The sequence below is a fragment of the Miscanthus floridulus genome, chromosome 3 (assembly GCF_019320115.1).
Source record: "Miscanthus floridulus cultivar M001 chromosome 3, ASM1932011v1, whole genome shotgun sequence".
Classification (NCBI taxonomy): domain Eukaryota; kingdom Viridiplantae; phylum Streptophyta; class Magnoliopsida; order Poales; family Poaceae; genus Miscanthus; species Miscanthus floridulus.
The window spans coordinates 25,637,794-25,646,350 of record NC_089582.1 but is presented as its reverse complement, the minus strand read 5'-3'; the positions used below and the strand labels follow the sequence as shown (position 1 = coordinate 25,646,350).

Below are 8,557 nucleotides of genomic sequence, written 5' to 3'. Positions count from 1 at the left end.
AACACTGCCGGTTTAAACCATGAACCGACAGTGTTGGCTTGCTCAACACTGCCGGCTTGAACCATGAACCGACACTGATAGTTACGAGAACACTGTCGGTTTGATCCATGAACCGACACTGATATTTACTACAACACTGCCGGTTTGAACCATGAACCGACAGTGTTGGCTTGCTCAACACTGCTGGCTTGAACCATGAACCGACACTTATAGTTACGAGAACACTGCCGGTTTGATCCATAAACCGACACTGATATTTACTACAACACTGCCGGTTTGATCCATGAACCGACAGTGTAGGCTTGCTCAACACTGCTGGCTTGAGCCAAGAACCGACACTCTTGAAGCAACCGTCACTGTCGGTTGGCACTACAAACCGGCGGTATTGTTCAACTGGATACTACCGGGTGGAGCCAGGAACCGACACTATTTCCCGTAGATCAGTGTCGGTTTTTAAGGACCGGCAGTGATGTCAACCCCCCATCACTGCCGATATGCCACTGTCGGTTCAAAATCCAGCAGTGAAGTGGGTTTTTGAACCGGCAGTGATGTCCAGATCTGGGGTAGTGATTTCCTTGCTAGTTAGAGTAAACCTTACCTTACCATGTTGAGTGAGCAAAATTGTGGCTCACCTGAGTTAACAAAGATTTTCCTTACCAGGAGAGGCTCCAAGATGAACTTTGCTCAAGGATCCAAACAATTACTCTACAAAGGTATATTTTATTTCGACAAGACCTTATTAGCTAACAATCCATTTATTCATGTATGAAACAACGAATAACAGTGAATAATGCCGTCCATCCATATGATTATTTGTTACAAGGCCTATATATTTCGATTGAACATGACCTTAATAAAAAACTATACTCCCCAGTAATTAACAATTCATTTATGCGATTAAAAAAGCTGGTTTATTTGTTGACACCACACCAGCTAGTCGCAGTCGCACCCGATCCTACAGCGCCCAGCCTGCGTCGTGAGTCGCAGCCTCCCGAGCACGGAGCAGGCGATGCGCCTGTTGGCGGCCTCCGTGAAGTGCACCCCGTCCCAGGAGACGTACGCCGACGGGTCGGCGCACGCCTTCGTCCCCGGCGCGCCGCAGTTCGCCGCCATGTCGAAGTTGTAGGCGCCGCCACCGCGGCCGCAGCACACGACCAGCGGCCTGTCCCTGAAACCTGAAACAATGCACGGCGCGCCAGGACACCGGAAGAGGTCAACACAACGCAGGGGTTAGTTCGATCATCCACCACGAACGGGCGCGCACGTACCGTATCTGCCGGGCGACACGATGATGTCGGTGACGGCGCGGTAGAGGTCGGCGTAGACGATGGACGTCGTCGTCGTCCCGGACCCGGAGTGGGCGCGGCGGAGGTCCCCGAGCATGCGGCGCAGCTCGCGGTTGTGCGCAGCTCGGCGAAGTCGTTCAGAGAGGTGATGCAACCGGACTCCGGGTCGTAGCCTCCGGCGCCGACGCGTCCCTGGTAGAGTGTCAGCAGCTCCGGCTCGCAGCCGAGAGGTATGGCCCCGGGGACCACCACCGTGCATGCTCCGGCGGCGATCACGTCCTGAATGTGTGACCACGCAAGTATATGCAGGCGTGTGACGAACTGACAGACTATTGTGTTGCGTATAGCATCTGGAACTGGAAGGAGAGTAGGAGGGAGACGACGACTCACCGTCACGGCGGAGCGTATGGCACTGATGATCCGCGGGAGGAAGACGGTCTTCAGCTCGCTAAGGGTGCGGTTTCCGAGGAGTCCGATGAGGTAGTCGTTGACCCCGATCTCTCCGACGACGAAGAGGGAGGTCGCCGTGACGTTCCTCTGCTCTGAGGGCATATAACAAGAGGGTAATAGGCTAAGTTGGCTTCTCGAGCGTTTCATGCATGTCTATACATGGAAACTCTAGCTAGCAGTATGAGACACGGCGAGTTACCGTGAACCGAGCCGAGAAGCTGCAAAGCATTCTTGAACCAGGCGGTCTGGTTCCTGAGAGAGACCGGCACGAAGATCTTGAGGCCTCTGCCCTCGAAGAAGCCGGGGTCGAGCGCCGTCCCTCCACCCACCGCGAAGTTCACTCCGCGCCGGAAGTCCGCCGCCGTCTTCCCGGCGAGGAGGTACGGTGTCGGCTGCGGTACCCCCATCGCCTCAGCTGCATGGTCAGCCGTCAGCATGGACGGACGATGCCATCATCAACCAACAGCCGTCGTTCGTCGGACCGATAGATGAAATGCCAAGCAATAATGCCATGGTGCTCACCGATGAAGTCGATCATGATCCGGCCGTCCGACGCGCGGCCGCTAGGGCGGCCGAAGAAGGTCTCGCCGTACGGCGGCCGGCTGATGATCGCCCGGTCGCCGAGGATGCGTAGCGCGTTCCCCGTGTCGGTGAGCGAGTCGCCGAAGCTGAAGATGCGGGCGTGGCGCGTTTGGTGGCTTCGGTGGCCACCGTCGTCGTCGGTGCTGCTGTCTGCCCCGGCGCCGACGGATACGAGAAGCGCTAAGAGTATCACGAGGATACGTGGCAGCGGCGGCGGCGCCATTGCTGATTTTAGTGTAGTGCGGCTACCCGTGGTGGTGGTGACAGGCGAGCTCTGGATGGGTCGGAGCCGTTAGATGGAGGCATGCATGTGAGTATGTGTGACAAGGCTATTTATAGTGCCGCCGACCATGAGGACGAAGACGGAGCCATTGCCGTTTGGCTATGCATGACCTCAGTTGGGACGTGTCAGGATTCATTAGGTTTAATTTACTACTCCGTATATATATATATATATATATATATAGTATTACTATATGGTACCTGGGTACTAAATAGTTATTTAGTACCCAGCAAACTAATAGGCAATCAAACAGGCCCACCCCTCCCTTCGGGCTGGAGGCTCACTTGGCCCGGCCCACTTTGGTAGGCCGAGGTCCAGCGGCATATCAGCTCCTTAGCTCCCCCACCCACGTTTTTTGCGGTTCCAATTTCTTAGATCCCGTCCGCTCGGTCTCCTCTCACTCCGTCGGCACCGCCCGTCCCCCTCCCTCTCCCTACCACCTCCCACCGGCGCCGCCCCTCGACTCTTCCGCATCCGGCGCTGCTCCTCTGCCCACCCACCGCTGGCACTGCTCCTCTGCCCACCCACCGATGTCGCCGCTCTCAATCCACCCCGTCGTCGCCGACCGTTGCCCATCCACATCCCTCCTCCAACTACGCCGCCCCTCCACATCCCTTCCCAGTCGGCGCCGCCCCTCCACATCCCAACCCCACCTACCGGACTTCTAGACCACGGCATTCAGGTAGGTATCTACGGGCGGTGCCGCACAGGTCTCGCCCCTCCCTGCAGCGGTGCGGCGGCCCCGCTGCCCTTCCAATGCTGTTGCCAGCAGGCAGCCTTGCCACACCTCCATCTGGGAGGGAGGCTGCCGATTTAGTTGAAAACCAACGCAATCCGGCTGTGGGACAGCAGCATGTTCATCAAGATCGAGGTATGCTACGAGCCCTGCTCTTCCCCTCTGCGAGATCCATGAGATCCACCGTGATTTCAGCTCTGGATTTCCATATAATTCTGAAGTTTCTAGCCCACAAGACAATGTTTTTCAGCTCTTTATCTATTTGCTTGCCGAAGTAGCACTTGTTGAACTAACTTAGGCGTTATTCAATCTGCTGTATTTTACTTTTATGGGCAAGAGGGCGCGTGAGAGAGAAGAGATTGTGATTGGCTACTGCCTTGCTAGCACTGACTAGGCGATCATTAGCCCAGAACATAAGTCCGAGATTGGGAAGTGGTCAGTAGATGATTTCCGTCCAGGTTAATTCTTGTGCAAGTGTAAGTGGTCACTAGATGATTTCTATCCTGCTTAATTCTTGTGCAAGTGTATATTCTAATGCTAATCCATGCCAGCCGACATATTTATGTGCAGTTGATTCCAACAGATTCTTTTCCCTTTACTTATGCTAGGTTCAGAAACCAAAATTATGATTCACTGGTTGTATTCAAGGGCATTGGAGAGCTTGGTGTTCTTGCGTGTTGTGGCACTATACCTATATATGTGATTTTAGTTTATTTCCCAAATGAAGGGCATACTATCATCAGATCAGGGCCTCAAACACCATGCATTGGTCAATTCAGGTACCATGTTAATCTGTCTGAGCTATTTATACAAAATATTGTAAATTGAATTGCATTTTACTGAAAGGAGCATATCCTGATTGCAGGAGTTGCTTTTTTAATTTTGTATTATAGTTCCGGTGCTCTCTAATTTTGTCACCCAGCGACACTGCCAAGCGAGATCAATGCAAGGTGAGCCAGCTATCCTTAAATACAGGTGTCCTAATAACCAATCATCTCTTCCTGTAGCGAAGACCTCTCCATTAGATAGCATCTGTTCCTCCTTTTCTCTTTACTCAATTTGACATACTGTTAGTTCATTTTCTTGATTCCTTAGTCATTGGACGTTAAGTTACATTTTTTTTGTGTGCTTAAATATATGCATTTTGCTTGCATTCGTTTTATGAATTATGATCAAGGACTCTAGCATCTTGCTTTAGTCCCTCGATGTTGTCTTTTGCTTTTGTTTGTGTTGACAATTCTGGATGCTAGTATGTGCTCCACTCATCTTCCTATTACAATAAACCTAGCGAGAGCACAAATTGCAATAGTATTTTTTTTAAATTATTTGTTCACGCAAACTGAAATCTTCTTTCACACCTGATTAAATCATTAACACTATTTTAATTTACTACTCTAATGACTTGTAGAATAATACTAGGTCCTGGAATTCATAGAAAGTAATTTGAAGATTTCTAGTTTTTTTATCTCAAAATATCCTGTACAATCTGGATCAGTGGTAGGTGTGTATCTTAACAATGCAGGATAATTAGTATTCTACATTTGACTAGATATAATTACAGATATTGATTTACTGTAGTTTAGCTTTTAATTATCCTTCTTTTTGGATATGTGCTCATTATTTGTAATTTTTGGCCATGATCACCAGAAGTATGGATTCTTGTGTCCATCTAAAAATCATCATGACTGAATCTATTCTTGACCATAAAATTCAGTTTGGAACCACAATATTGTTTTATTTGGTCCACAGGAAAAATATAAAAAAAATATCATGTTTATTTCCAACATAAATACATATCACAAAGTTACTGTATTTACATTTCGAATTTCTTGTTTATTCCGCAATGGAGACCATCTCGATAGGGGTCTGCGGTTTGCAAGCAACCAAATAGTATGACAATAGGAATATGGTAGACTTCCATCATAATTCTCCAAGATTCAATTATAGTTGTTTGCATTTAATGTTTGATTTGGGAGTACTTGATTTCTCTGGTCTTAGTTTATCTCTTTCACTGTGCGCAGTCAAAGGAGATAAGGACCTGCTGCACAAGTGCATGTCAATTTCAACCTGTGGTGTCTTTGTGATGGCTAGGGCGATCGTCATGGTGTCAACTGTCCACCAGCCTGGCACAGGGAGCTGGCCCTAAGCATTTTCTGCTGCACCACCTCAGTGAGCTCAGCCGTGAGCATAGAGGTGAGCTGTCTTGTCTTGTTGAGGGGAAGTTGGTACCTTGAGCTAGGTTTGTTTTCTATTTTAGTTGGAAGTTTATCTTTTTGTTCGGGAGAACCAGTAAATGGGGTACCCGTTCATGCAAAAAAGCTACTTTCTCCATTTCAAATTATTAGACGTTTTGGTTTTTTAGATACATTATTTTTTACCATGCACTTAGATATGTACTATGCCTAGATGCACAGTTAAAGAAATGTATCTATAAAAGCCAAAACGTCTTATGATTTGGAACGGTGGGAGTACGATTTTGAGGTGCTCCTGTGTTGGATTGTGTTACATATAGTCGAAAATCTTAATCCTTAAGTCAGTAATAACTTTAGTGATTAGTAGTTCATCTGTACTGTCCTCAAATCTCTCTTCTATCTACAGCTTGGAATCCCTTGTGTTTGCACTGTTGATGGACTATGCATTGCTTACAGGCCTGTACAAACAAGCATGCTGAAATCACTGGTATGAGAAAAAGGTTATTTGAGATAGCATGTATGACACGCATTTAAGACATACTGAGATGTTTTGCATATATTTTTCTCTATGAAAAGATGACACACTCCATGGATGACATACATTTTATCATATTCATCTGAAAGAAACAATTATAAATATTTGTAATTTTCAGCTAGCTAAACAATCTTAAGAAAAAATATATTAGGTGGAGATTGTTGTACAATGTTTTTAGGTAAATAGTTTATATTTGGGCTGTAATTTTTGCACTTAACTAATCTTTTTCTAGCTAAACATAAATTCTTTGTATTTTTATTTGTTACATTCTTCTATTAGCTAGTGTGGTTGTTTGTTCTTATGCTTCACTCACTTCATTTGGATGATGATAGCAAGGTTCGAAGCAAAACCTAACCTTGTTCATATTGCAGGCAAGGGACGGACATTGAGTATAGGGGCTCAGAAGCAAAACCTCATTAACGAACACAAACACTGATAGAAACAAGGTCAATGTGATCTGTTTCTAACATGTAGACCACAATTTAGCAGTTCAGTTCAGGGTACACTTGTCTAGTTGCATACGGAGTATCTATTCAACATGTTATTTTTCATGGTCTCATTGCCATCTAAAAGGGCCACAGTGCACGCGTGGGTCAAACTGTCAAAGGACACTGAAAGTGACGGCCACTGATCATGGAACTTTATCAGAAAAAAGGACGATCATGGAATGGATGGAGAATAAATTAGAATTATGTTTCTTACCAATGATGTATATACAGATATTTACATTCATACAAGACATTGTTTTAGCCTGAAATGACTTAGGATCATTAAAATTATTACTTTGATGAAAAGTCTGAAATTTACATCCTGATGTATTTGTGCTCAATATATGTTCTTTGTTGCTGGTTGGAGGAGTTTTTGCTTTGGATTTTCGAACTTCTGTAATTTCGTTGCAACTGAGTAATGAAAAATGAAATTCGGTCTGTTCGTGGTGGAAATAATTGTGCTCAATATATTTGATTTCAAACTGCAGATTATGACAAATTTGTGCCAATCATATGGGCATTGAAAGTCGATTTCCATGGCAAGCAAATCTAACACATATAGATTATTTTGAACAATAATAAAACCGGCCAGTCAATATCTATTAATAACGTGGTCACTTTTCTAAAAAAAGGCTTGAGAAACCTGCCATGTGAGTCTCACGGCAAAAAAAAAAAATTGGTCAACAAAAAAAAACAGCAATCGGTCAACAAAAAAAAAGGCTTCAGGACCAAGCCGCGCTCACGTCGGTACAGGACCAAAAAAAAATTACAGCGGCCCAGGTGCATGGGCGAGAGGGAGAGTTTGCACGCTCGGTCCCGATGTGGGATGCGCGTGCGCGCCTGTAGGACGCTGGGTACCAAATAACTCAGTAGTACCCGGGTACCAAATAGGGTTGGCCTATATATATATGCACTCTCTTGCTTATTGAGCATTCATAAAAGGATGGATATCTCTTCTCTCTATATTTTCTAGCATAAAAAACCTGAGCCCGTTTTTGACTTTTTGCCACCGTGTAGTGGGCACAGACAAGTCGTCGCAGATGTCCATGCCAGCTTATGAAAGTGACACCAGGGTCAGGGACTCAGGGGCATGCTGGCATGCGACTGGATTTGGGACGCTGACGTACGTGGTGAGCGAAGGTGGCTGGCTAGCAGTACAAGCATATTTTTCCACCCGCCACCCCGGCGAGAAGTGGATGCGTGGTAAGAGATATGTTCTGCCACTTGACCCAGCACATCATGTGTTACCTTTTTTTTGAAGAAAACTGGAGCAGCACAAGCGCTTAATTAAAGGAACAGGTTCACAAAACAAGAAAAAGAAAAGGAAGGGCAAAACAAAAAACTAAAGGCTAAAAACTAAAACTGGAGGGGTACGTAAAAACTGCTGCTGAATGCCTTTGTGAATTGTGATACTTTCACTTTTAGCAGTTTCTACAGTGAAAAAATAAAAGGGGTTGTCCACTGCCTATTCAGTTATTTTGTGGGCACCTAAAAGCAACTCAAGCATATTTGAGTTCTCAAAACCAAATTTAAAGACCAGAGAAAAAAAAACAAGCTCCAACCAAATCCCTACTAAAACTTAAAAAATGATAAGCCCCTCAAATCTCCTTCCCACCCCTTATTTTTAAAGATCCTGCTTGATAGTTGTGGTCATTCCCCTATAAACGTACGCACACACCCTACCCCTATGAGTACCTCCGAGAGACTGAGCTAGACCGGAAAATCTCGAGATTAATGAAATCACTATATGTGTCTCGCTATCACTGAGCTCATAGACTACCAGTGTTCGCCTAAACGGATTAAACGGCCATTTAAACGGCCAGTAAACGGTAAACGGTGGTAAACTGTTTTATTTAGAGGGTAAACGGAAATTAAACGGTTGACCGTTTAAATGGTCAAAAAACGGAAAAAAACGGTCTAAACGGCCTAAACGGAACGTAGATAAACAGCATTAAACGGGCTAAACAGTTGTTTAAATGGCCATTTAGGCGAACACGAGGTAAAT

At 45.8% G+C, this 8,557-nt stretch overlaps 1 long non-coding RNA gene and 1 pseudogene across 2 annotated transcripts; one reads left to right on the top strand and one right to left on the bottom strand.

The window, feature by feature from the left end:
• Positions 1-933: 933 nt before the first annotated feature.
• LOC136543352 (GDSL esterase/lipase At1g28600-like) lies at positions 934-2,541 on the bottom strand (annotated as a pseudogene).
• A 468-nt stretch (positions 2,542-3,009) lies between these two features.
• LOC136545266 (uncharacterized) lies at positions 3,010-7,008 on the top strand. 2 transcript variants are annotated; one of them, XR_010780970.1, is made up of 7 exons: positions 3,010-3,472; positions 3,946-4,116; positions 4,203-4,287; positions 5,359-5,530; positions 5,936-6,016; positions 6,436-6,879; positions 6,969-7,008. It is a non-coding gene; the product is annotated as an uncharacterized lncRNA (long non-coding RNA). The 2 variants fall into 2 exon arrangements; XR_010780969.1 differs by lacking the exon at positions 3,010-3,472 and adding an exon at positions 3,636-3,813.
• Positions 7,009-8,557: the final 1,549 nt, after the last annotated feature.